The sequence below is a fragment of the Scyliorhinus canicula genome, chromosome 2, assembly GCF_902713615.1.
Source record: "Scyliorhinus canicula chromosome 2, sScyCan1.1, whole genome shotgun sequence".
Classification (NCBI taxonomy): Eukaryota; Metazoa; Chordata; class Chondrichthyes; order Carcharhiniformes; family Scyliorhinidae; genus Scyliorhinus; species Scyliorhinus canicula.
This window is the reverse complement of record NC_052147.1, coordinates 91,235,260-91,259,998: the sequence shown is the minus strand read 5'-3', so window position 1 is coordinate 91,259,998 and position 24,739 is coordinate 91,235,260.

The following is a 24,739-nucleotide window of genomic DNA, read 5'->3' as shown; positions in this document are numbered from 1 at the left end:
TGTGGGCTGGGGGCTTTGTTTTGGGTTCCCTATCTTCCTGGGGGGTGTTTTTGCTAAAAAGGGTCCTGTGTTATGCAGGGGAGCTACAATTTCACAGTCATGGGGCTGTCCGGGGTATTGGAGGTTGTCTGCTAAGTATGTGTGGGTGCGTGTCCGTTTCACTGTAATGTCCCGTCCTTGTAAAAGTAGGGTCCACCTAGCTGCCCTAATCTGGCTAACTGAACCGTCCTTCAGTCGACCGTCTAGTAGTAGCTGTGTGGGTGTGTGTTCGGTTAGAATGGTGATGGGGTTTAGTCCGGTGATGTATGAGAAATACTGCACTGCCCAGAAGACAGCAAGGAGGTGCCTCTCACAGGCCGAAAATCCTTGTTCTACTGGGTCTAACAGTCGGGAGGCATAAGCCACTGGTCTTAGCTGCTCGTGCCGTTCCTGAAGCAACACGGCCGAGAGGGTCAGATCGGTGCTCGCTACCTCTATTGCGCACGGTGAAAGTTGGTCGGGGACTAGCAGCGCGGGTGCTGCACTAAGGGCTCGTTTCAACTCTTCCACAGCGCCTGTATGCTGCGGAAGCCATTCCCAGGGGGCTCCTTTCTTAAGGAGGTCTGAAAGTGGGGCGGCTTTTGTCGCGAATCCGTCGATGTGGTTCCGACAATAGCCAACCAGTCCTAAAAACGACCGGAGGGCTGAAACATTCTGGGGAAGGGGCAATTTGACAATCGAATCAATTCTTTTGAATTCGATCTCGCGTTTGCCGTGCGTGATGACTGATCCCAAATACATCACTTTACTTTCCAATATTTGGGCCTTTTTCGGGTTAACTTTACAGCCAATTTCAGTTAAGAGTTTTAGGAGTTCGGCCAGAAGCGAAATGTGCTCTGCCTTTGTGTCTGTCTGCAGTAGTAGGTCGTCTACATACTGTACCAGACATTCGGGTCGGGAAAATTTCTCTAATCCACTTGCCAGCTGTCGGTGGAAAATGGAGGGTGAATTGTGGAATCCTTGTGGGAGGCATGTCCACGTGTACTGCTGTGTTTTAAAAGTGAATGCGAATTTGTATTGGCACGCTTTTGCCAATGGTATTGACCAGAATCCATTACTGATGTCCAATACCGTGAAGTACTTGGCGTTGAGACCCTGCTTGAGCATGGTCTCGGGACTAGTAGCTACCGTTGGGGCTACTGCGGGGGTTACTTTGTTGAGTTCCCGATAATCGATGGTCAGACGCCATGATCCATCGGGCTTCCTCACTGGCCAAATAGGGGCATTGTTGGTGGAGGCTACCGTTCTCAGTACACCTTGTTCCAACAAGCTGCCTATAACTTTTTCTATTTCCACCTCTGCCTCGAGGGGAAATCTATACTGCTTTTGCGGTCGGGGGTCCTGTCCGGTAACATGAACTTGTCCAGTCATTCTGCCACAGTCATGACGGTGACTTGCAAATGCTGTCCTGTGTTTGTTCAGTAGGGCCTTAATTTGTCTGTCGGTGTGGAGCGTAGTCAGGTCGAATGAGTACTCTCCCACTGCGCTAATCCGATTAGCGTAGTCTCCTACTGTGAGGGTGGCTGGGGCTCTGTCTGATCTAGCCATTCGCCAGACACACTGGTTCACTGGGTCGAACGACAAGCTGTGAGCGTTCATAAAATCTATCCCCAGGATGTGCTCTGCTGTCCGGGGAAGATTTACTAAAACTACGGGGTGTCTTGTGCTAATGTTCCCTAGCTGGATCGCTACGGGTGCTGTGATATGTCCCTGCTGCGAGTGTCCGGTGAACCCGCTAAGTGTGATGGTGGAGGTGGTCGGCCACGTGTCTGCGTGTGCCGTGGTTGTGGAGTTAATGGTGGTGCGGGATCCTCCTGTGTCCCACAGTAACTCTATGGGCTTCCCTTTGACTTTTGCCGTGACTACGGGCCTCCCTGATGAGTCCCATAGTGTGTCACAGACCCAAGTGGGGGAGCCCGAACACCGTCAGTTCGTCTCGTCCACATTGGTGGGTCCTGACTGTACTGCTACATTGTGGATGGGTTTTGCTTTGTTGCGGTTCAGAGTGCCTGTCTGCTGGCCTCTCTGAGATCGCTGGGGTGCATTACACTCTTTTGCCCAATGCCCTAACTGTCCACAGTTATAGCATTCCTGTCCTTTCTGTTGAGGGCTGCTCTTGCCTTCATTTACCCATGCGGGCTTCTGGTGCTCTCTGACTGCTTGGATATCTGCAGCAGCCTGAGCCTCTTCTGGGGATCTAACCTTTCCTTTTGCCTGAAGCGATTGCTCCCAAGCGCGGGACAATCTTTTCAGGACCCATTTTTCGTTATGGGCCTCTTCTGAGGGGTCGTAATTATTGCAAGCGCTCTGTCCTGCTTCTGTTGCGTGTGAGATAATTGTGCGCGTCCACTTAACCATGTTTTCGCGGGTTAAATGCGCTCTATCTAGCTGTCCGAAAACTGCGCTGAAATGAATCCACAGCCTTCCTGCGAATGCTGTGGGGTGTTCGGATCTCTTCTGCCTGCACTTATTCAAGCCTTCTACGGGGTCACCTCTATTGTACCCGATGGCATCTAAAATGGCAGTGTGCATCTCCTCTAGGCTGCCTCCTGCCACGTTCTGTGGGTCGGGGAGGGCTGCCACTACACTCTGGTCTAAGCTCAGCACTGTGAGCTTAACCTGCTCTCTCTCATCCAGGCCGTACATGGTAGCCTGCTGCTTTACTTTAGCGAAGAACTGGTGGGGGTCTGCGGTGGGGAGGAACGGAGTGATCTTTTCACAAGCGTCCCTTAGCTGGGTTACTGTTAAAGGGGTGGTGTAAGTTATGTCTGGGGCGCCTTCTGATTCGGCTTTCCTCTGTGTGGTTACGGGATTCATGGGTGCGGTTATGATCTGAGCTGTGGGGGGTTGGGGTGCCTGTCGTTTCTGCTGAGCTGCGGGCGCACATGTTCCCTGAACATAACGCTGCGCTGTCTCGCTTAATTCCTGCCAATCTGGGGCATTTTCCCCATCTAACTGAGCTCCAAAGGTGCTTTGGAAGCCATTCTGCACCGAAAGCAGAGATTGCAGTTCCGCAATCTGTTTCCTGCATTTCGCGTGGTCAACTGTGCTTTGTCTTTGTTCGGTCGTTGCAGCGTGGAGTGCTCTCAAAGCTGCTTTGAGATCGGAACATTGCCTCTGCAATGCCTCCACCTGCTTTTCCGATTCCTGTCTTATCAGAACGGCACGTTGCACGTCCTGATAGGCTTTCTCATACTGGGTCTGGGAACTGCTCAGATGAGCTAGACAAGACTGGTGAGCCCTCTTGGCATCATCCACCTCTCTATCCTTCTCTGCCAACTTCCCTTTTAATTCCAGGTTTTCTTTCCCGATGTCCCTGACATCGACCTTACTCATTCGGTTCCTTTCCTCTAAATCTGCCCGGAGCGTCCTGATGACCTCCTCTGCGCCTCGCAACTGTGCCAAGCAGGACACAATCGCCATCGGCTTGCGTGCTTTACCTAAACTCTTTTTGTGTATTTGAGAGAGGTTCTCCCACCAAGTATGACCTATACTCCCGGGACCTGTCTCCTCATTTGCACAAAACTCTTTCCAAAGGGGCCATCCCTTTCCCTGCAGATATTTGCGGAGTTCCAGCTCCCACGTGGGACACTGGCCTACTCTGCTACTGCTGCTGGTCGCTGCGACCACAAACTTTGCTGGATCCATCAGACGTTCCATTGCCTGCATGGCCATTTCCTCTGACTCTCTTTTTATAATTTGGAACAGGGGGTTGTTGGGGTGGTGTTTCGTGAAAAGGGTACGGCTTACGCTATTTTCCGATTACAAAACTACCGAAAGTTTGTCGCAACAAAAAGCTTTCAGTTTTACCTTACAGCCCTGTTAGTACGCATGCACTAAAACACACTTCCGAATCTCGCTTATTATTTTGAACACCTTGAATACTTGTGATCTCTTTCTTTCTCTGCAATTTGGAGTTCCAATTCAAATTTCAGGGTCCTGGACACTGTGGTGTTTCCACTTACAACAGGGTCCCGGCGGATGTCGCCACTAAATGTTGCACGTTTTACTATGGGCGTAAAACGCGTTTATTGGAGTGTATTAACACGCCTCCGAGTTCGACGTGTGCTTAACACTGCTAGGCTCTGTTCTATGTAATTATTTAGCTCTGGAGTCGCCAGTTGCCGTATAGGCAACGTCACAAGTATTCCAAGGTCAAGTTCAAAGTAATAAAGACGATACACCGATTAGTCAAGTTCAAACGATCAATATTTATTATACAGTTAATAATAAATACTCATGCACACACACTAAGAGACTAAGCTACAACTAAACTTAAGCAAACAGAATACTTATCTAACAGGAACAGGCAAGGTCAGAGAACGAGGCCTTCGTCCTGGTTTTGTCTGCAGCCTTCAGCAAGCGTTCTGGCACTTGGGAGTCTAGCGGGCTTGGATCGCGTAGCGAGCGTTGAACTTACGGTTTCGGCGGCTGGTGCTCAACGGCTGGAGTCAGGATACCAGGTGTCAGTCGGAGCCGGAGCACGGGTTTAACAGACCGGACAACACGAGGTCCCTATCTTTTATAGGGGTTCCGTTGTCCTTCCCTCTTCTCGGGCGGGCTCTACCTATTGGATCAATTTCTTATCGATACTGGATTAATTCCCCAATGCGAGGGGGTCTCCGTGATGGAGGGGGCGTTTCTTATGTCCTTTTGTTCGGAGGTTTCTGGTGCCTCGATGTCTGGGTCTTGATTGGAATGTGTCCATTCAGAACCAAATGTATCTATTGTGTGGGTGTTCAAGTCTGATGGCCTCATTAGCATGCAAAGCGTTTTGCCATTTGCACCTAGCTAAGGTCTTTTCACCTGAGCCCAAACTGGTTTCTGCTGCTGCAGAATGCAAACTGCTCTTTGCAGACTGCTGTTCTGGCTGAACTGTCTGTTTCCCAGCAGCCTTCCATTTTAGTTTGGCTCAGTGTCCATTTTGCGTGGCCAGCATGGCTACAGTTCACATCCAGATCGGGTGCATACAGACTCACTCAGCACCGGCAACACCATAGGCATCTGCAACCCAACATAGCCATCGCTTTCGTTTCTCCTTGCATTTCTCAGGGTAAAGTTCCATCTGCCACTGATCTGCCCGTCTGACCAACCCATCTAACCTTCCTGCAACCTCAGATCTGCTTTCTCACTAATAACCGCCCTGCCAATCTTTGTGTCATCCGCAAACTTATTAACATTCCCCCTCCCCACATTCTCATCTAAATCATTTGGGCAGCACGGTAGCATGGTGGTTAGCATAAATGCTTCACAGCTCCAGGGTCCCAGGTTCGATTCCCGGCTGGGTCACTGTCTGTGTGGAGTCTGCACGTTCTCCCCGTGTGTGCGTGGGTTTCCTCCGGGTGCTCCGGTTTCCTCCCACAGTCCAAAGATGTGCGGGTTAGGTGGATTGGCCATGCTAAATTGCCCGTAGTGTCCTAAAAAGTAAGGTTAAGGGGGGGGTTGTTGGGTTACGGGTGTAGGGTGGATACGTGGGTTTGAGTAGGGTGATCATGGCTCGGCACAACATTGAGGGCCGAAGGGCCTGTTCTGTGCTGTACTGTTCTATGTTCTATGTTCTATATCACAAACAATAAAGGACCAAGCACTGATCCCTTTGGTACGCCAGCGGACACTGGCCTCCAGTCACACAAACAGCCTTTTACCACTGTCTCCTACCGCTGTCTCCTACCGCTGTCTCCTACCGCTGTCTCCTACCACTGTCTCCTACCGCTGTCTCCTACCACTGTCTCCTACCACTGTCTCCAGTTTGGGATCCAACTGACATTGCAACATCCTGAAACAAGATCCCATTCCCAGTGGGCCAGGTGGGCATTGCCAATGAATGTCAAGGTGCCTATAACGAAAGCACCGTCCCTCCGGGTCTCCACCTCTGCTTGAAGCTGGAAGGTGTCTTCTCTTGCAAGGAGAGGAAGCAGAGAGGTGTCACATTTTGTAATGGTTTGTGTGGCTAGTGAAGAAGGACATTTGTGGAGGGTGACTGTGATGCAATGGGTGTGACAGGGCGATGGATTGAGGGTGGGTGTGAGTGTTGGCTGATCAGGTGAGGAAGTGAGGTGCCTGGAGAGAAATGAACGGGTGGAGTTGAAAATGTGTTGTCCTGAGAAGTGCTATAGAAGAGAATCCTGGAGGGCAGCACATGGCATCATTACTTCCGCCATGCCATCTCACCAACACCCAGGAGAACTACAGCCTAGGCCGAGTGGATGACTCGACCGGTACGGCCTCCTCCAACCACTCAGGATAAGCAACAGAAATAGGACCCTACAGGACCAGTGATTGGAAGGCCAAACTGACCCCATGGACTCAAAGACAGCAGATGATGTGCTCTATCGAATCTGAAATCCCAGTCTCCAAACCGAGATTACGGAAACATGGCAGCAACCGTGGCCGGGCTCAGTGTTGGCCCCTCCCTCTCCTTCTCCCGAACCTGTCAGGATGGGCAACAAGCCATGTAGCAGGGTCTCAATAGTACAGAGGCCGGCCCCCTCTAGGAAAAGTGTTCTCTCAAGTACAAGAATGGCTTCCTGCACCTCCATCGCCTCCATAAAAGTACCCCACACCTCTTGAAAGTGATCCCTGATAACCAGCAGCTCAGAGCCGAGACTTTCAGCCTGGACGACATCTCCATTGGGAGTCTCACGTTAAGTGTCCCCCTCCCCCCCCTCACCTTAGTAACTTAACCAACAGATCCCATTTTATTTCAATCTTTGTCCATGCAAACCCGGAATGGGACGGAATGATATCAGAATCTCAATCCAACATCAATTCCAGGGATGTAACACCCCCAATAGACACAAAACCCCCTCCCCTTGCCTGGGAAAATTCCACCCTCGGTTCCTGACTCTCACACGCTCAGAACTCAAACCTCACATCCACATCTCATTATAGCTCACACACTTTGGCAGCTATTCCAGCATGACAACCACATGCCCCAAACATATTGCATGACACTCACTAACATACTTCCCAACTGGTCACTGTAGTGATCTCTGTATGTGCATGTACATAAGGGGTTAATGTGTAATCAGTAGCACCACATGATCACTAGAGGGCTGGACCAACAGGGGTATAAAAGGCAACCACATTGTGTCTCTCTCGCTCTCTCACTCTTTTTGGATGGACTGTGACCAGGGCAGGAGTATCAGATTAGCTCAGATGGTTAGTGTAGTTACTGTAGTTAGATCTTGTCAACCTTATCACTAGTATCAATGTTAAAGTAAAGAACTCATGCAATTATTGTTATATTTACTCAATAAACCTTTTGTTACCACTGGGCGAGTTTGAGTCTTCTTCATCGAGATTCAGAAGACCTCATCAATAACCAAGGTTTGAGTAACACATATTATACTCCGCAGTATATCAAAACACACAGAGAAGTGTTATAAAAGATAATACAGGAGGTAATAAAAGAGTCATCTCCATCAGGATACCTGTGGAACTAATCCTGATGCAGCGTTTGATGGCTGATGTCTCAGCTTCTGGTGCAGCACAAGGCAGCAGTTCTTCAATGTCCGAGTGCTGGCATCTTGGTTCTGGAAACCACTGTTCAAAGGTACTTCCAGGGAATCATTTACTCCCGAAACCTGCTCTTTCACACGTTACTAGCATTACAGGTAGCAAAGTGAGAATGTTACTGGACTAGTGATCCAGCAGTCATGATTTATTTTCAGGAGACATGTGGCTGAACACTCACCACACACTCTCATTCCAGCCAGCAAGAGGAGCGATAATACAGAGGCCGGCCTCCGCCCCGCCCCACCCCCTGATTTCCGGAATCTGGAATGGGCCGATTGCTTGATGCCATTGAGGAGAGGAGGGATGCCCTCTTCCCCTGGGTGGACTACAGACTCAAGACTGCCGTCTTGAACAGCATCTGGGAAGAGGTGGCAGAGGCAGTCAGTGCTGCCGACATCACCAGGAGGACCAGCACGCAATGCCGGAAGACGATGAATGACTTCCTTTGGGCGGGCATCCTGGTGAGCCTGGTCCAGGTTGAAGGCGATGTAGTCCGATGCCCAGATGGCTAGGGCATCCCTCACATTGATGATGCACCTGTGTGCACATGTTTGCAAGATCTCACACAGGTCCCCGCTCTATCTCTGAAATGAGCCAGGGGTGTAAAGGTTCAGGGCGACCGTCAATTGATAGCCACTTGGAATGTGTGTCCTCCTCCGGCACAGGTGGTGCACAGTCTCCCTAGGGAACCGGAGTCGGCGATCCAGCAGCTCCTCAAAGGATAGGCGCCGACGACATATACATGCCCTGATGCGGCGCCTCTTTCTCGGCCTGTTGGGCGACCGGTGCTCCAGCCTCACCGGCTGGCCCTTGCTCTTCTGGGGCAGCCTCTTCTTGTGCAGGGTCTGCCCAGGGCTTGCCCTGGTGCCCTAGCTTCTATGCGTCCGCAACGGCAGCAGCGACCAGATAGATAGTGAACATAGCTGGCTGTACTCCAAAATCCATTCATGGTGACCTGCATTGTACTGCTGTGCTACCGTCAACGTGTGGGCTTTGTGCATGAGTGCATGAGTAGAGGGAGACACCACAACTGGAGTGAGGCCCAGACTGAGTGAGTTTTAAACTTGGGAATTTGAAGCAATTTGAAGCAGAGTGAGAATTCGATGCAAGGCAGGAAGTGGTTTTTGCTTTTTCTCCTTGCTTTGTAACTTTTTCAATCTTCAGAGAGTGGCCTTGCCCCGCTGCAGCTGAGGATACAATGGAGATAGCTGATTGGTAAGTAGTGGGCAAGGTCAGCAAGTCATTCAAACTTTCATCACTTATAGTTTGAAAATTAGTTTTGTGGTTTGTAATCAGGAACAGTTATAATTGGTAGTAATGAGAACAAGGAAAGAAGGGCCATAGAGAATTGGATTTAATCTCAGAGCAAGCATCTTCCAAAGCTTTCATTTAAAAGGGTAAGTCATGGCAGGCAAACTCAATGCCTTGGTTTGTTCCTCTTGCTCTATGTGGGAGGCTGGGAACATTTCCAGTGCCCAGCATCAGCATGTGTGCAGGAAGTGTCTCCATCTCCAGCTACTGGAAGTCCAAGTTTCAGAGCTGGAGCGATGGCTGGGGACACTGTGGAGCATCCGCAAGGCAGAGCATGGATAGCAGGTACAGAGAGCTGGTCACATCGCAAGCCTGGACTCCACAGGGCAGGAAGGGATGATCACCAGGCAGAGCAAGAGAGGTAGGCAGACAGTGCTGGAATCTCCTGTGGCTGTTCCCCTGGAAAACGGATATACCACTTTGGATACTGTTCAGGGGAATGATTTCTCAGGGGAAAGCAGCAACAGCGAAACTTGTGGCACCACAGTTGGTTCTGCTGCAGTGGGAGGAGTAAGAAGTGTGGGAATGCAATAGTTATAGGGGAATAGATAGCTATTTCTGATGCTGCAAACCTGACTCCAGGATGGTATGTTGCCTCCCTGGTGCTAGGGTCAAGGATGTCTTGGAGCGATTACAGGACATTCTGGAGGGGAAGGGCGAACAGCCAGTGGTCATGGTACACATCAGTAACAATGACCTAGGTAATAAAAAGGGATGAGGTCCTGAAAGCAGAAAAGAAAGGAGTTTGGAAGAAAGTTGAGAAGTTGGAGCTCAAAGGTAGTGATCTCAGGATTACTACCAGTGCCACGTGCTAGTCAGAGTAGAAATAGTAGAATGCCTCATATGAATATGTGGCTGAGGAGATGGTGTGAGGGGGAGGGGTTCAGATTCCTGGGGCTTTGGGACTGGTTCTAGGAGAGGTGAGACCTGTACAAACTGGACGGGATACACCTGGATAGGACCGGGCCTGATATTGGTGACTTTAATCTGCATATAGATTGGGTGACTCAAATTAGTCACAATATAATAGAGGGGGAATTTCTGGAGTCTAGACGAGATGGTTTTCTGTACCAGTATGTTGAGGAGCCAACAAGGGAACAGGCCATCTTGGACTGAGCGTTACGCAATGAGAAAGGATTAATTGGCAATCTAGTTGTGAGAGAGCCCTTCGGGATGAACGACCATAATAGGTAGAATTCTTTAACAAGGTGAATAATGAGGTTGTTGATTCTAAGACCAAGGTCCTGAATCTCAATAAAGGTCATTATGATGATATGAGGTGTGAGCTGGCAATGACGGACTGGGAAACATTATTGAAATGTTGGGCAGCACGGTAGCATTGTGGATAGCACAATTGCTTCACAGCTCCAGGGTCCCAAGTTCGATTTCAACTTGGGCCACTGTCTGTGTGGAGTCTGCACATCCTCCCCGTGTGTACGTGGGTTTCCTCCGAGTGCTCCGGTTTCCTCCCACAGTCCAAAGATGTGCAGGTTGGGTGGATTGGCCATGATAAATTGCCCTTAGTGTCCAAAATTCTATGATTAACCTAGGACTAAAGTTCGGCACAACATCGTGGGCCGAAGGGCCTGTTCTGTGCTGTATTTTTCTATCTGTCTATCTAAAGGAAGGTCAGTAGACGGGCAATGGCTGGCATTCAAGGAATGAATAGGTGAACTCCAAAAGGTGTAAGAATAGAAATGGAAGTGTGGCCAAACCATGGCTGACAAGAGAAATTAGAGGTAGTATTTGATTCAAAGAAGAGGCATACAAAATAACAAGAAAAAGCAATGACCTGGGGATAGACCTGAACAGTTTAAATTCAGCAACGGAGGACCAAGGGATTGATTAAGAAGGGGAAAATACAGTATGAAAGTAAGCTAGAGGGGAACATTAAAAACTGACTGTAAAAGTTCCTATCGGTATGTAAGGGAGAAAATGATTGATTAAAACTAATGTAGCCCCTTACAGTCAGAAACGTGGGAATTCATAAGTGAACAAAGCAATGGCTGAGGAACTAAATTTGTACTTTGCTTCTGTCTTCACAAAGGAAGGCATGAATAATTTACCAGACGTTCTGAGAAACACAGGTTTTAGTGAGGAGCTGAAAGAAATTAGTATTACTAAAGAAACGGTTTTGGGGGAATTAGTAGGATTGAAGGTGGACAAATATTAAGGGCCTGATAATCTTCATCCCAGAGCATTTAAGGAAGTGGCCCTAGCAATAGTAGGCCTATTGGTGGTCATTTTCCAAAGTTCTTTGGACTCTGGAATGATGCCTACAGATTAGAGGGGAGCTAATATAACCCCACTATTCAAAAAGTAGGGTAGAGAGAAAACAGGGAACTACAGACCATCAAGCTGAACTTCGGTAGTAGGGAAGTTGCTAGAGTCCATTATCAAGGATGTCATAGCACAGCATTTGGAACGCAGTGGTGTAATCAGACAAAGTCAGTATGGATTTACAAAAGGAAAATCATGTTTGACAATTCTACTAGAATTCTTTGAAGATGTAACTAGTAGAGTTGACCAGGGAGAATCAGTGGATGTAGTTTTAGACTTTCAGAAGGCTTTCGACAAGGTCTCACATAGCAGATTACTATGTAAAGTTAAAGCGAATAGGATTACCGGTAGTCTCTTCAGATGGATAGAAAGGTGGTTCGCAAACAGGAAGCAAAAAGTTGGAATAAATGGGCCTGTTTCGACAGGGCACTCGTGAGCGGAGCGGTCGCTAAAGAGGGAGGAAGCTCCCCCCGTGGAGATTTTTTTGGGAGTTTTTTTGGGGGTTGGTTTTCGCCTTTTTTTTCCAGACTTTGGAGCTCAAGGAACAGGTAGCAAATCAAACCAGTTTAAAACTGGAGATAAAGGAGTGTGGGGCATCCAGATCGGAGGCGTCGAGATCGGAGTGCGGGGGCGGAGTATGAGGACACACGAGGCAGTCAAGGCTGCAGGCCCGAATCAGGAACATGAGGCAGCTGAAAGTACGGTGATTGCAGCGGACTGAGGGCAGAGTGTGGAGCAGCCGGACTGAGGGCAGAGTGTGAGCAGCCGGGGGGCAGAGTGTGGAGCAGCCGGACTGAGGGCAGAGTGTGGAGCAGCCGGACTGAGGGCAGAGTGTGGAGCAGCCGGACTGAGGGCAGAGTGTGGAGCAGCCGGACTGAGGGCAGAGTGTGGAGCAGCCTGACTGAGGGCAGAGTGTGGAGCAGCCGGACTGAGGGCAGAGTGTGGAGCAGCCGGACTGAGGGCAGAGTGTGGAGCAGCCGGACTGAGGGCAGAGTGTGGAGCAGCCGGACTGAGGGCAGAGTGTGGAGCAGCCGGACTGAGGGCAGAGTGTGGAGCAGCCGGACTGAGGGCAGAGTGTGGAACAGCCGGACTGAGGGCAGAGTGTGGAGCAGCCGGACTGAGGGAAGAGTGTGGAGCAGCCGGACTGAGGGCAGAGTGTGGAGCAGCCGGACTGAGGGCAGAGTGTGGAGCAGCCGGACTGAGGGCAGAGTGTGGAGCAGCCGGACTGAGGGCAGAGTGTGGAGCAGCCGGACTGAGGGCAGAGTGTGGAGCAGCCGGACTGAGGGCAGAGTGTGGAGCAGCCTGACTGAGGGCAGAGTGTGGAGCAGCCGAACTGAGGGCAGAGTGTGGAGCAGCCGGACTGAGGGCAGAGTGTGGAGCAGCCGGACTGAGGGCAGAGTGTGGAGCAGCCGGACTGAGGGCAGAGTGTGGAGCAGCCGGACTGAGGGCAGAGTGTGGAGCAGCCGGACTGAGGGAAGAGTGTGGAGCAGCCGGACTGAGGGAAGAGTGTGGAGCAGCCGGACTGAGGGCAGAGTGTGGAGCAGCCGGACTGAGGGAAGAGTGTGGAGCAGCCAGAGCAGCCGGACTGAGGGCAGAGTGTGGAGCAGCCGGAATGAGGGCAGAGTGTGGAGCAGCCGGACTGAGGGCAGAGTGTGGAGCAGCCGGACTGAGGGAAGAGTGTGGAGCAGCCAGACTGAGGGCAGAGTGTGGAGCAGCCGGAGCAGCCGGACTGAGGGAAGAGTGTGGAGCAGCCGGAGCAGCCGGACTGAGGGCAGAGTGTGGAGCAGCCGGACTGAGGGAAGAGTGTAGAGCAGCCGGACTGAGGGCAGAGTGTGGAGCAGCCGGAGCAGCCGGACCAAGGGCAGAGTGTGGAGCAGCCGGAGCAGCCGGACTGAGGGACGAGTGTGAAGCAGCCGGACTGAGGGAAGAGTATGGAGCAGCCGGACTGAGGGAAGAGTATGGAGCAGCCGGAGCAGCCGGACTGAGGGAAGAGTGTGAAGCAGCCGGAGCAGCCGGACTGAGGGACGAGTGTGAAGCAGCCGGACTGAGGGACGAGTGTGAAGCAGCCGGACTGAGGGCAGAGTGTGGAGCAGCCGGACTGAGGGAAGAGTGTGAAGCAGCCGGACTGAGGGAAGAGTATGGAGCAGCCGGAGCAGCCGGACTGAGGGAAGAGTGTGGAGCAGCCGGACTGAGGGAAGAGTGTGGAGCAGCCGGAGCAGCCAGACTGAGGGAAGAGTATGGAACAGCCGGAGCAGCAAGACTGAGGGAAGAGTATGGAACAGCCGGAGAAGCCGGACTGAGGGAAGAGTGTGGAGCAGACAGCGCAGCCGGACTGAGGGAAGAGTATGGAACAGCCGGAGAAGCCGGACTGAGGGAAGAGTGTGGAGCAGCCGGAGCAGCCGGACTGAGGGCAGAGTGTGGAACAGCCGGAGAAGCCGGACTGAGGGAAGAGCATGGAACAGCCGGAGAAGCCGGACTGAGGGAAGAGTGTGAAGCAGCCGGACTGAGGGAAGAGTGTGGAGCAGCCGGAGAAGCCGGACTGAGGGAAGAGTGTGAAGCAGCCGGACTGAGGGAAGAGTGTGGAGCAGCCGGAGCAGCCGGACTGAGGGAAGAGTATGGAACAGCCGGAGCAGCCGGACTGAGGGAAGAGTATGGAACAGCCGGAGAAGCCGGACTGAGGGAAGAGCATGGAACAGCCGGAGAAGCCGGACTGAGGGAAGAGTGTGGAGCAGCCGGACTGAGGGAAGAGTGTGGAGCAGACAGAGCATCAGGACTGAGGGAAGAGTGTGGAGCAGCCGGACAGAGGGAAGAGTGTGGAGCAGCCGGACTGAGGGAAGAGTGTGGAGCAGCCGGAGCAGCCGGACTGAGGGAAGAGTGTGGAGCAGCCGGACTGAGGGAAGAGTGTGGAGCAGCCGGACTGAGGGAAGAGTGTGGAGCAGCCGGACTGAGGGAAGAGTGTGGAGCAGCCGGACTGAGGGAAGAGTGTGGAGCAGCCGGAGCAGCCGGAGTGAGGAAGAGTGTGGAGCAGCCGGATTGAGGGAAGAGTGTGGAGCAGCCGGATTGAGGGAAGAGTGTGGAGCAGCCGGAGCAGCCGGACTGAGGGAAGAGTGTGGAGCAGCTGGACTGAGGGAAGAGTGTGGAGCAGCCGGAGCAGCTGGACTGAGGGAAGAGTGTGGAGCAGCCGGAGCAGCCGGACTGAGGGCAGAGTGTGGAGCAGCCGGACTGAGGGCAGAGTGTGGAGCAGCCGGACTGAGGGCAGAGTGTGGAGCAGCCGGACTGAGGGCAGAGTGTGGAGCAGCCGGACTGAGGGCAGAGTGTGGAGCAGCCGGACTGAGGGAAGAGTGTGGAGCAGCCGGACTGAGGGCAGAGTGTGGAGCAGCCGGACTGAGGGCAGAGTGTGGAGCAGCCGGACTGAGGGAAGAGTGTGGAGCAGCCGGAGCAGTTGGACTGAGGGAAGAGTGTGGAACAGCCGGAGCAGCCGGACTGAGGGAAGAGTGTGGAGCAGCCGGACTGAGGGAAGAGTGTGGAGCAGCCGGAGCAGCTGGACTGAGGGAAGAGTGTGGAGCAGCCGGAGCAGCCGGACTGAGGGAAGAGTGTGGAGCAGCCGGACTGAGGGCAGAGTGTGGAGCAGCCGGACTGAGGGAAGAGTGTGGAGCAGCCGGACTGAGGGAAGAGTGTGGAGCAGCCGGACTGAGGGCAGAGTGTGGAGCAGTGAGACAGAGGTCAGTGCTTGAAGCAACCGGAGAGGCAGGGCTGGGCCTAGAACATGAGGCAGCTGAAGCTGCGGAGCTGGGTCCGGAGCACGGGGCAGTCGGAGCGGTGGGGCTGGGTCCGGAGCACGGGGCAGTCGGAGTGGTGGGGCTGGGTCCGGAGTGCGAGGCAGTCGGAGTGGTGGGGCTGGGTCCGGAGCACGGGGCAGTCGGAGCGGTGGGGCTGGGTCTGGAGCACGGGGCAGTCGGAGCGGTGGGGCTGGGTCCGGAGCACGGGGCAGTCGGAGCGGTGAGGCTGGGTCCGGAGCACGGGGCAGTCGGAGCGGTGGGGCTGGGTCCGGAGCACGGGGCAGTCGGAGCGGTGGGGCTGGGTCTGGAGCAGTCGGAGCGGTGGGGCTGGGTCCGGAGCACGGGGCAGTCCGAGCGGTGGGGCTGGGGCTGGGTCCGGAGCACGAGGCAGTCGGAGCGGTGAGGCTGGGTCTGGAGCACGGGGCAGTCGGAGCGGTGGGGCTGGGGCCGGAGCACGGGGCAGTCGGAGCGGTGGGGCTGGGTCCGGAGCACGGGGCAGTCGGAGTGGTGGGGCTGGGGCCGGAGCACGGGGCAGTCGGAGCGGTGGGGCTGGGGCTGGGTCCGGAGCACGGGGCAGTCGGAGCGGTGGGGCTGGGTCCGGAGCACGGGGCAGTCGGAGCGGTGGGGCTGGGTCCGGAGCACGGGGCAGTCGGAGCGGTGGGGCTGGGTCCGGAGCTCGGGGCAGTCGGAGCGGTGGGGCTGGGTCTGGAGCTCGGGGCAGTCGGAGCGGTGGGGCTGGGTCTGGAGCACGGGGCAGTCGGAGCGGTGGGGCTGGGTCCGGAGCACGGGGCAGTCGGAGCGGTGGGGCTGGGTCCGGAGCACGGGGCAGTCGGAGCGGTGGGACTGGGTCCGGAGCACGGGGCAGTCGGAGCGGTGGGGACTGGGTCCGGAGCACGGGGCAGTCGGAGCGGTGGGGCTGGATCCGGAGCACGGGGCAGTCGGAGCGGTGGGACTGGGGCTGGGTCCGGAGCACAGGGCAGTCGGAGCGGTGGGGCTGGGGCCGGAGCAGGGGCAGTCGGAGCGGTGGGGCTGGGTCCGGAGCACGAGGCAGTCGGAGCGGTGGGGCTGGGTCTGGAGCACGGGGCAGTCGGAGCGGTGGGGGCTGGGTCCGGAGCACGGAGCAGTCGGAGCGGTGGGGCTGGGTCCGGAGCACGGGGCAGTCGGAGCGGTGGGGCTGGGTCTGGAGCACGGGGCAGTCGGAGCGGTGGGGCTGGATCCGGAGCACGAGGCAGTTGGAGCGGTGGGGCTGGGTCTGGAGCACGGGGGCAGTCGGAGCGGTGGGGCTGGGTCCGGAGCACGGAGGCAGTCGGAGCGGTGGGGCTGGGTCCGGAGCACGGGGCAGTCGGAGCGGTGGGGCTGGGTCTGGAGCACGGAGCAGTCGGAGCGGTGGGGCTGGATCCGGAGCACGAGGCAGTCGGAGCGGTGGGGCTGGGTCCGGAGCACGGGGCAGTCGGAGCGGTGGGGCTGGGTCCGGAGCACGGGGCAGTCGGAGCGGTGGGGCTGGGTCCGGAGCACGGGGCAGTCGGAGCGGTGGGGCTGGGTCCGGAGTGCGAGGCAGTCGGAGCGGTGGGGCTGGGTCCGGAGCACGGGGCAGTCGGAGCGGTGGGGCTGGGTCCGGAGCACGGGGCAGTCGGAGCGGTGGGGCTGGGGCTGGGTCCGGAGCACGGGGCAGTCGGAGCGGTGGGGCTGGGTCCAGAGCACGGGGCAGTCGGAGCGGTGGGGCTGGGTCCGGAGCACGGGACATTCGGAGCGGTGAGGCTGGGACCGGAGCACGGGGCAGTCGGAGCGGTGGGGCTGGGTCCGGAGCACGGGGCAGTCGGAGCGGTGGGGCTGGGTCCGGAGCACGGGGCAGTCGGAGCGGTGGGGCTGGGTCCGGAGCACGAGGCAGCCGGAGCGGCGGGGCTGGGTCCGGAGCACGGGGCAGTCGGAGCGGTGGGGCTGGGACCGGGGCACGGGGCAGTCGGAGCGGTGGGGCTGGGTCCGGAGCACGGGGCAGTCGGAGCGGTGGGACTGGGTCTGGGTCCGGAGCACGGGGCAGTCGGAGCGGTGGGGCTGGGTCCGGAGCACGGGACAGTCGGAGCGGTGGGGCTGGGGCTGGGTCCGGAGCACGGGGCAGCCGGAGCGGTGGGGCTGGGTCCGGAGCACGGGGCAGTCGGAGCGGTGGGGCTGGGTCCGGAGCGCGGGGCAGTCGGAGCGGTGAGGCTGGGTCCGGAGTGCGAGGCAGTCGGAGCGGTGGGGCTGGGTCCGGAGCGCGGGGCAGTCGGAGCGGTGGGGCTGGGTCCGGAGCACGGGACATTCGGAGCGGTGGGGCTGGGTACGGAGCACGGGGCAGTCGGAGCGGTGGGGCTGGGTCCGGAGCACGGGGCAGTCGGAGCGGTGGGGCTGGGTCCGGAGCGCGGGGCAGTCGGAGCGGTGGGGCTGGGTCCGGAGCACGGGGCAGTCGGAGCGGTGGGGCTGGGTCCGGAGCACGGGGCAGTCGGAGCGGTGGGGCTGGGTCCGGAGCACGGGGCAGTCGGAGCGGTGGGGCTGGGTCCGGAGCACGGGGCAGTCGGAGCGGTGGGGCTGGGTCCGGAGCACGGGGCAGTCGGAGCGGTGGGGCTGGGTCCGGAGCAGTCGGAGCGGTGGGGCTGGGTCCGGAGCACGGGGCAGTCGAAGTGGTGGGCTGGGGCTGGGTCCGGAGCACGGGACATTCGGAGCGGTGGGGCTGGGTCCGGAGCACGGGGCAGTCGGAGCGGTGGGGCTGGGTCCGGAGCACGGGGCAGTCGGAGCGGTGGGGCTGGGGCCGGAGCACGGGGCAGTCGGAGCGGTGAGGCTGGGTCCGGAGCACGGGGCAGTCGGTGCGGTGGGGCTGGGTCCGGAGCACGGGGCAGTCGGAGTGGTGGGGCTGGGTCCGGAGTGCGAGGCAGTCGGAGTGGTGGGGCTGGGTCCGGAGCACGGGGCAGTCGGAGCGGTGGGGCTGGGTCCGGAGCACGGGGCAGTCGGAGCGGTGGGGCTGGGTCCGGAGCACGGGGCAGTCGGAGCGGTGAGGCTGGGTCCGGAGCACGGGGCAGTCGGAGCGGTGGGGCTGGGTCCGGAGCACGGGGCAGTCGGAGCGGTGGGGCTGGGTCTGGAGCAGTCGGAGCGGTGGGGCTGGGTCCGGAGCACGGGGCAGTCCGAGCGGTGGGGCTGGGGCTGGGTCCGGAGCACGAGGCAGTCGGAGCGGTGAGGCTGGGTCTGGAGCACGGGGCAGTCGGAGCGGTGGGGCTGGGGCCGGAGCACGGGGCAGTCGGAGCGGTGGGGCTGGGTCCGGAGCACGGGGCAGTCGGAGCGGTGGGGCTGGGGCCGGAGCACGGGGCAGTCGGAGCGGTGGGGCTGGGGCTGGGTCCGGAGCACGGGGCAGTCGGAGCGGTGGGGCTGGGTCCGGAGCACGGGGCAGTCGGAGCGGTGGGGCTGGGTCCGGAGCACGGGGCAGTCGGAGCGGTGGGGCTGGGTCCGGAGCTCGGGGCAGTCGGAGCGGTGGGGCTGGGTCCGGAGCTCGGGGCAGTCGGAGCGGTGGGGCTGGGTCTGGAGCACGGGGCAGTCGGAGCGGTGGGGCTGGGTCCGGAGCACGGGGCAGTCGGAGCGGTGGGGCTGGGTCCGGAGCACGGGGCAGTCGGAGCGGTGGGACTGGGTCCGGAGCACGAGGCAGTCGGAGCGGTGGGACTGGGTCCGGAGCACGGGGCAGTCGGAGCGGTGGGGCTGGGTCCGGAGCACGAGGCAGTCGGAGCGGTGGGACTGGGTCCGGAGCACGGGGCAGTCGGAGCGGTGGGGCTGGATCCGGAGCACGGGGCAGTCGGAGCGGTGGGACTGGGGCTGGGTCCGGAGCACAGGGCAGTCGGAGCGGTGGGGCTGGGGCCGGAGCAGGGGGCAGTCGGAGCGGTGGGGCTGGGTCCGGAGCACGAGGTAGTTGGAGCGGTGGGGCTGGGTCTGGAGCACGGGGCAGTCGGAGCGGTGGGGCTGGGTCCGGAGCACGGAGCAGTCGGAGCGGTGGGGCTGGGTCCGGAGCACGGGGCAGTCGGAGCGGTGGGGCTGGGTCTGGAGCACGGAGCAGTCGGAGCGGTGGGGCTGGATCCGGAGCACGAGGCAGTCGGAGCGGTGGGGCTGGGTCCGGAGCACGGGGCAGTCGGAGCGGTGGGGCTGGGTCCGGAGCACGGGGCAGTCGGAGCGGTGGGGCTGGGTCCGGAGCACGGGGCAGTCGGAGCGGTGGGGCTGGGTCCGGAGTGCGAGGCAGTCGGAGCGGTGGGGCTGGGTCCGGAGCACGGGGCAGTCGGAGCGGTGGGGCTGGGTCCGGAGCACGGGGCAGTCGGAGCGGTGGGGCTGGGGCTGGGTCCGGAGCACGGGGCAGTCGGAGCGGTGGGGCTGGGTCCGGAGCACGGGGCAGTCGGAGCGGTGGGGCTGGGTCCGGAGCACGGGTCATTCGGAGCGGTGAGGCTGGGACCGGAGCACGGGGCAGTCGGAGCGGTGGGGCTGGGTCCGGAGCACGGGGCAGTCGGAGCGGTGGGGCTGGGTCCGGAGCACGGGGCAGTCGGAGCGGTGGGGCTGGGTCCGGAGCACGAGGCAGCCGGAGCGGCGGGGCTGGGTCCGGAGCACGGGGCAGTCGGAGCGGTGGGGCTGGGACCGGGGCACGGGGCAGTCGGAGCGGTGGGGCTGGGTCCGGAGCACGGGGCAGTCGGAGCGGTGGGGCTGGGTCCGGAGCACGGGGCAGTCGGAGCGGTGGGGCTGGGTCCGGAGCACGAGGCAGTCGGAGCGGTGGGGCTGGGGCTGGGTCCGGAGCACGGGGCAGTTGGAGCGGTGGGGCTGGGTCCGGAGCACGGGGCAGTCGGAGCGGTGGGGCTGGGTCCGGAGCGCGGGGCAGTCGGAGCGGTGGGGCTGGGTCCGGAGTGCGAGGCAGTCGGAGCGGTGGGGCTGGGTCCGGAGCGCGGGGCAGTCGGAGCGGTGGGGTTGGGTCCGGAGCACGGGACATTCGGAGCGGTGGGGCTGGGTACGGAGCACGGGGCAGTCGGAGCGGTGGGGCTGGGTCCGGAGCACGGGGCAGTCGGAGCGGTGGGGCTGGGTCCGGAGCGCGGGGCAGTCGGAGCGGTGGGGCTGGGTCCGGAGCACGGGGCAGTCGGAGCGGTGGGGCTGGGTCCGGAGCACGGGGCAGTTGGAGCGGTGGGGCTGGGTCCGGAGCACGGGGCAGTCGGAGCGGTGGGGCTGGGTCCGGAGCACGGGGCAGTCGGAGCGGTGGGGCTGGGTCCGGAGCACGGGGCAGTTGGAGCGGTGGGGCTGGGTCCGGAGCAGTCGGAGCAGTGGGGCTGGGTCCGGAGCACGGGGCAGTCGAAGTGGTGGGGCTGGGGCTGGGTCCGGAGCACGGGACATTCGGAGCGGTGGGGCTGGGTCCGGAGCACGGGGCAGTCGGAGCGGTGGGGCTGGGTCCGGAGCACGGGGCAGTCGGAGCGGTGGGGCTGGGGCCGGAGCACGGGGCAGTCGGAGCGGTGGGGCTGGGGCCGGAGCACGGGGCAGTCGGAGCGGTGGGGCTGGGTCCGGAGCAGTCGGAGCGGTGGGACTGGGTCCGGAGCACGGGGCAGTCGGAGCGGTGGGGCTGGGTCCGGAGCACGGGGCAGTCGGAGCGGTGGGGCTGGGGCCGGAGCAGTCGGAGCGGTGGGGCTGGGTCCGGAGCACGGGGCAGTCGGAGCGGTGGGGCTGGGTCCGGAGCACGGGGCAGTCGGAGCGGTGGGGCTGGGTCCGGAGCACGGGGCAGTCGGAGTGGTGGGGCTGGGTCCGGAGCACGGGGCAGTCGGAGCGGTGGGGCTGAGTCCGGAGCACGGGGCAGTCGGAGCGGTGAGGCTGGGTCCGGAGCATGGGGCAGTCGGAGCGGTGGGGCTGGGTCCGGAGCAGTCGGAGCGGTGGGGTTGGGTCCGGAGCACGGGGCAGTCGGAGCGGTGGGGCTGGGGCTGGGTCTGGAGCACAAGGCAGTCGGAGCGGTGGGACTGGGTCCGGAGCACGGGGCAGTCGGAGCGGTGGGGCTGGGTCCGGAGCACGGGGCAGTCGGAGCGGTGGGGCTGGGTCCGGAGCACGGGGCAGTCGGAGCGGTGGGGCTGGGTCCGGAGCACGGGGCAGTCGGAGCGGTGAGGCTGGGTCCGGAGCACGAGGCAGTCGGAGCGGTGGGGCTGGGGCTGGGTCCGGAGCACGGGGCAGTCGGAGCGGTGGGGCTGGGACCGGGGCACGGGACAGTCGGGGCGGTGGGGCTGGGTCCGGAGCACGGGGCAGTCGGAGCGGCGGGGCTGGGTCCGGAGCACGGGGCAGTCGGAGCGGTGGGGCTGGGTCCGGAGCACGGGGCAGTCGGAGCGGTGGGGCTGGGTCCGGAGCACGGGGCAGTCGGAGCGGTGGGGTTGGGTCCGGAGCACGGGGCAGTCGGAGTGGTGGGACTGGGGCTGGGTCCGGAGCACGGGGCAGTCGGAGCGGTGGGGCTGGGGCTGGGTCCGGAGCACGGGGCAGTCGGAGCGGTGGGGCTGGGGCTGGGTCCGGAGCACGGGGCAGTCGGAGCGGTGGGGCTGGGTCCGGAGCACGGGGCAGTCGGAGCGGTGGGGCTGGGGCCGGAGCACGGGGCAGTCGGAGCGGTGGGGCTGGGGCTGGGTCCGGAGCACGAGGCAGTCGGAGCGGTGGGGCTGGGTCCGGAGCACGGGGCAGTCGGAGCGGTGAGGCTGGGTCCGGAGCACGGAGCAATCGGGGCGGTGGGGCTGGGTCCGGAGCGTGGGGCAGTCGGAGCGGTGGGGCTGGGTCCGGAGCACGGGGCAGTCGGAGCGGTGGGGCTGGGTCCGGAGCACGAGGCAGCCGGAGCGGTGGGGCTGGGTCCGGAGCACGGGGCAGTCGGAGCAGCGGGGCTGGGTCCGGAGCACGGGGCAGTCGGAGCGGTGAGGCTGGGTCCGGAGCACGGGGCAGTCGGAGCGGTGGGGCTGGGTCCGGAGCACGGGGCAGTCGGAGCGGTGGGGCTGGGTCCGGAGCACGGGGCAGTCGGAGCGGTGGGGCTGGGTCCGGAGCACGGGGCAGTCGGAGTGGTGGGGCTGGGTCCGGAGCACGGGGCAGTCGGAGCGGTGGGGCTGGGTCCGGAGCACGGGGCAGTCGGAGCGGTGAGGCTGGGTCCGGAGCACGGGGCAGTCGGAGCGGTGGGGCTGGGTCCGGAGCACGGGGCAGTCGGAGCGGTGGGGCTGGGTCCGGAGCACGGGGCAGTCGGAGCGGTGAGGCTGGGTCCGGAGCACGGGGCAGTCGGAGCGGTGAGGCTGGGTCCGGAGCACGGGGCAGTCGGAGCGGTGGGGCTGGGTCCGGAGCACGGGGCAGTCGGAGCGGTGGGGGCTGGGTCCGGAGCACGGGGCAGTCGGAGCGGTGGAGGCTGGGTCCGGAGCACGGGGCAAGTCGGAGCGGTGGGGCTGGTCCGGAGCACGGGGCAGTCGGAGCGGTGAGGGCTGGGTCCGGAGCACGGGGCAGTCGGAGCGGTGGGGCTGGGTCCGGAGCACGGGGCAGTCGGAGCGGTGGGGCTGGGTCCGGAGCACGAGGGCAGTCGGAGCGGTGGGGCTGGGACCGGGCACGGGGACAGTCGGAGCGGTGGGGCTGGGTCCGGAGCACGGGGCAGTCGGAGCAGGTGGGGCTGGGACCGGAGCACGGGGACAGTCGGGAGCGGTGGGGCTGGGTCCGGAGCACGGGGCAGTCGGAGCGGTGGGGCTGGGGTCCGGAGCACGGGGCAGTCGGAGCGGTGGGGCTGGGTCCGGAGCACGGGGCAGTCGGAGCGGTGGGGCTGGGTCCCGGAGCACGGGGGCAGTCGGAGCGGTGGGGCTGGGTCCGGAGCACGGGGCAGTCGGAGCGGTGGGGCTGGGTCCGGAGCACGGGGCAGTCGGAGCGGTGGGGCTGGGTCCGGAGCACGGGGCAGTCGGAGCGGTGGGGCTGGGTCCGGAGCACAGGTCGGAACCACCGGGGGAGGATCGGGCAATGCAGGAATTCCTGGATAGTTTGGAATATCCGAGGTTGGGGGAGGAGGATAGGACCAAATTGGAGGGGGTGATGAGGAGGAGGAGATAAAGGATACGTTTGGGAGGATGCAAATGGGGAAGGCAACAGGGCCGGATGGGTTTCCGGTGGAGTACTACAAGAAATTTAGAGATAAACTGGCGCCGCTGATGGTGGGGATGTTGGAGAAGGAGCTAGGGAAGGGAGTGTTACCACAGACTTTGAGGCAGGCATCGATCTCCTTGTTGCTCAAGAAGGATAAGGATCTTGGTGGGAGGGAGTTTTCGGTACTTGGGAATTCAGGTGGCACGGGGATTGGAGCAGTTCCATAAATTCAATCTGGCCCGGTTAGTTGAGCAAATGAAGGACTTTCGGAGGTGGGGCATGCTCCCGTTGTCACTGGCGGGGAGGGTACAATTGTAAAGATGACGGTCTCCCGAGATTTTTGTTTATTTTCCAGTGTTTCCCTATTTTTATCCCAAAAGCTTTTTTTAAGCGGGTTAATGCAGTGATCTCTGGGTTTGTGTGGGTGGGTAAAACCCCGCGAGTAAGGAAGGTGCCATTGGAGCGGAGCCGAAGGGGTGGTGGGCTGGCCTTACCGAACTTTAGGAATTATTACTGTGCGGCAAATAAAGCCATGACCAGGAAGTGGGTAGTGGGGGAGGGGTCGGTGTGGGAGCGGGTGGAGGTGGCATCGTGTAGGGGCACAAGTTTTGGGGCATTGGTTATGGCCCCTCTGCCATTCTCGCTGGCCCGGTACTCCACAAGCCCAGTGGTAGTGGCAGCTCTGAGGGTCTGGGGCAGTGGCGGAAGCATATGGGAGTGGAGGGAGCGTCGGTGTGGGCTCCAATTTGTGGGAACCACCGGTTTGTCCCTGGGAAGATGGATGGTTTCAGAGGTGGCAGCGAGCTGGGATTAAGAAGCTGTGGGGTCTATTTATTGATGGGAGCTTTCCATGTTTGGAGGATCTGGAAGAGGAGTTTGAACTACCAGGAAGGAATGGGTTTCGTTATCTGCAGATAAGGGACTTTGTGCGAAGGCAGATTTCGACCTTTCTGCTTCTACCGCCCCAGGAAATACAGGACAAAGTAGTTTCAAAAATGGGAGTGGGGGAGGGGAAGGTCTCGGAAATTTATAAAGAGCTCATTGAGTGGGAGGGAACCCAGATAGGAGAGGCAAAGCACAAGTGGGACGATGAGCTTGGTAAGGAGCTTGAGGCAGGCCTGTGGGAGGATACTCTGAATAGAGTCAACACGTCCTCATCATGTGCCAGGCTCAGCCTGATACAATTCAATGTGGTTCACCAAGCACACATGACGGTGGCCCGAATGAGCAGGTTTTTTGGGGTGGAGGACAAATTTGGGCAGTGTGCGGGAGGGCCCGCAAATCACGTCCACATGTTTTGGGCATGTCTGAAGTTTATGGGGATTCTGGTAAGGATTTGTTGATGTCATGTCCACGGTTTTAAAGACAAGGGTGGCACCGAGTCCAGAGGTGGCGATTGTTGGAGTGTCAGAAGACCCAGGAGTCCAGGGGGTGGGAGAGGCTGACGTTTTGGCCTTTGCCTCCTTAGTAGCCGGGAGACGGATCTTATTGGTGTGGAGGGACTCAGAGGCCCCGAAATAAGGGGTATGGGTCAGTGACATGGCCGGGTTTCTCAGGCTTGAGAAGATCAATTTCACCCTAAGAGGATCAACGATAGGGTTCATAGGGAGGTGGCAGCCGTTTATCAACTTCTTTGGGGAAAATTAACTGTGAGCAGATACTATAAGCGGGGTGGTTAGGGAATGAGGGAGATAGTTCAGTTTAGTTTA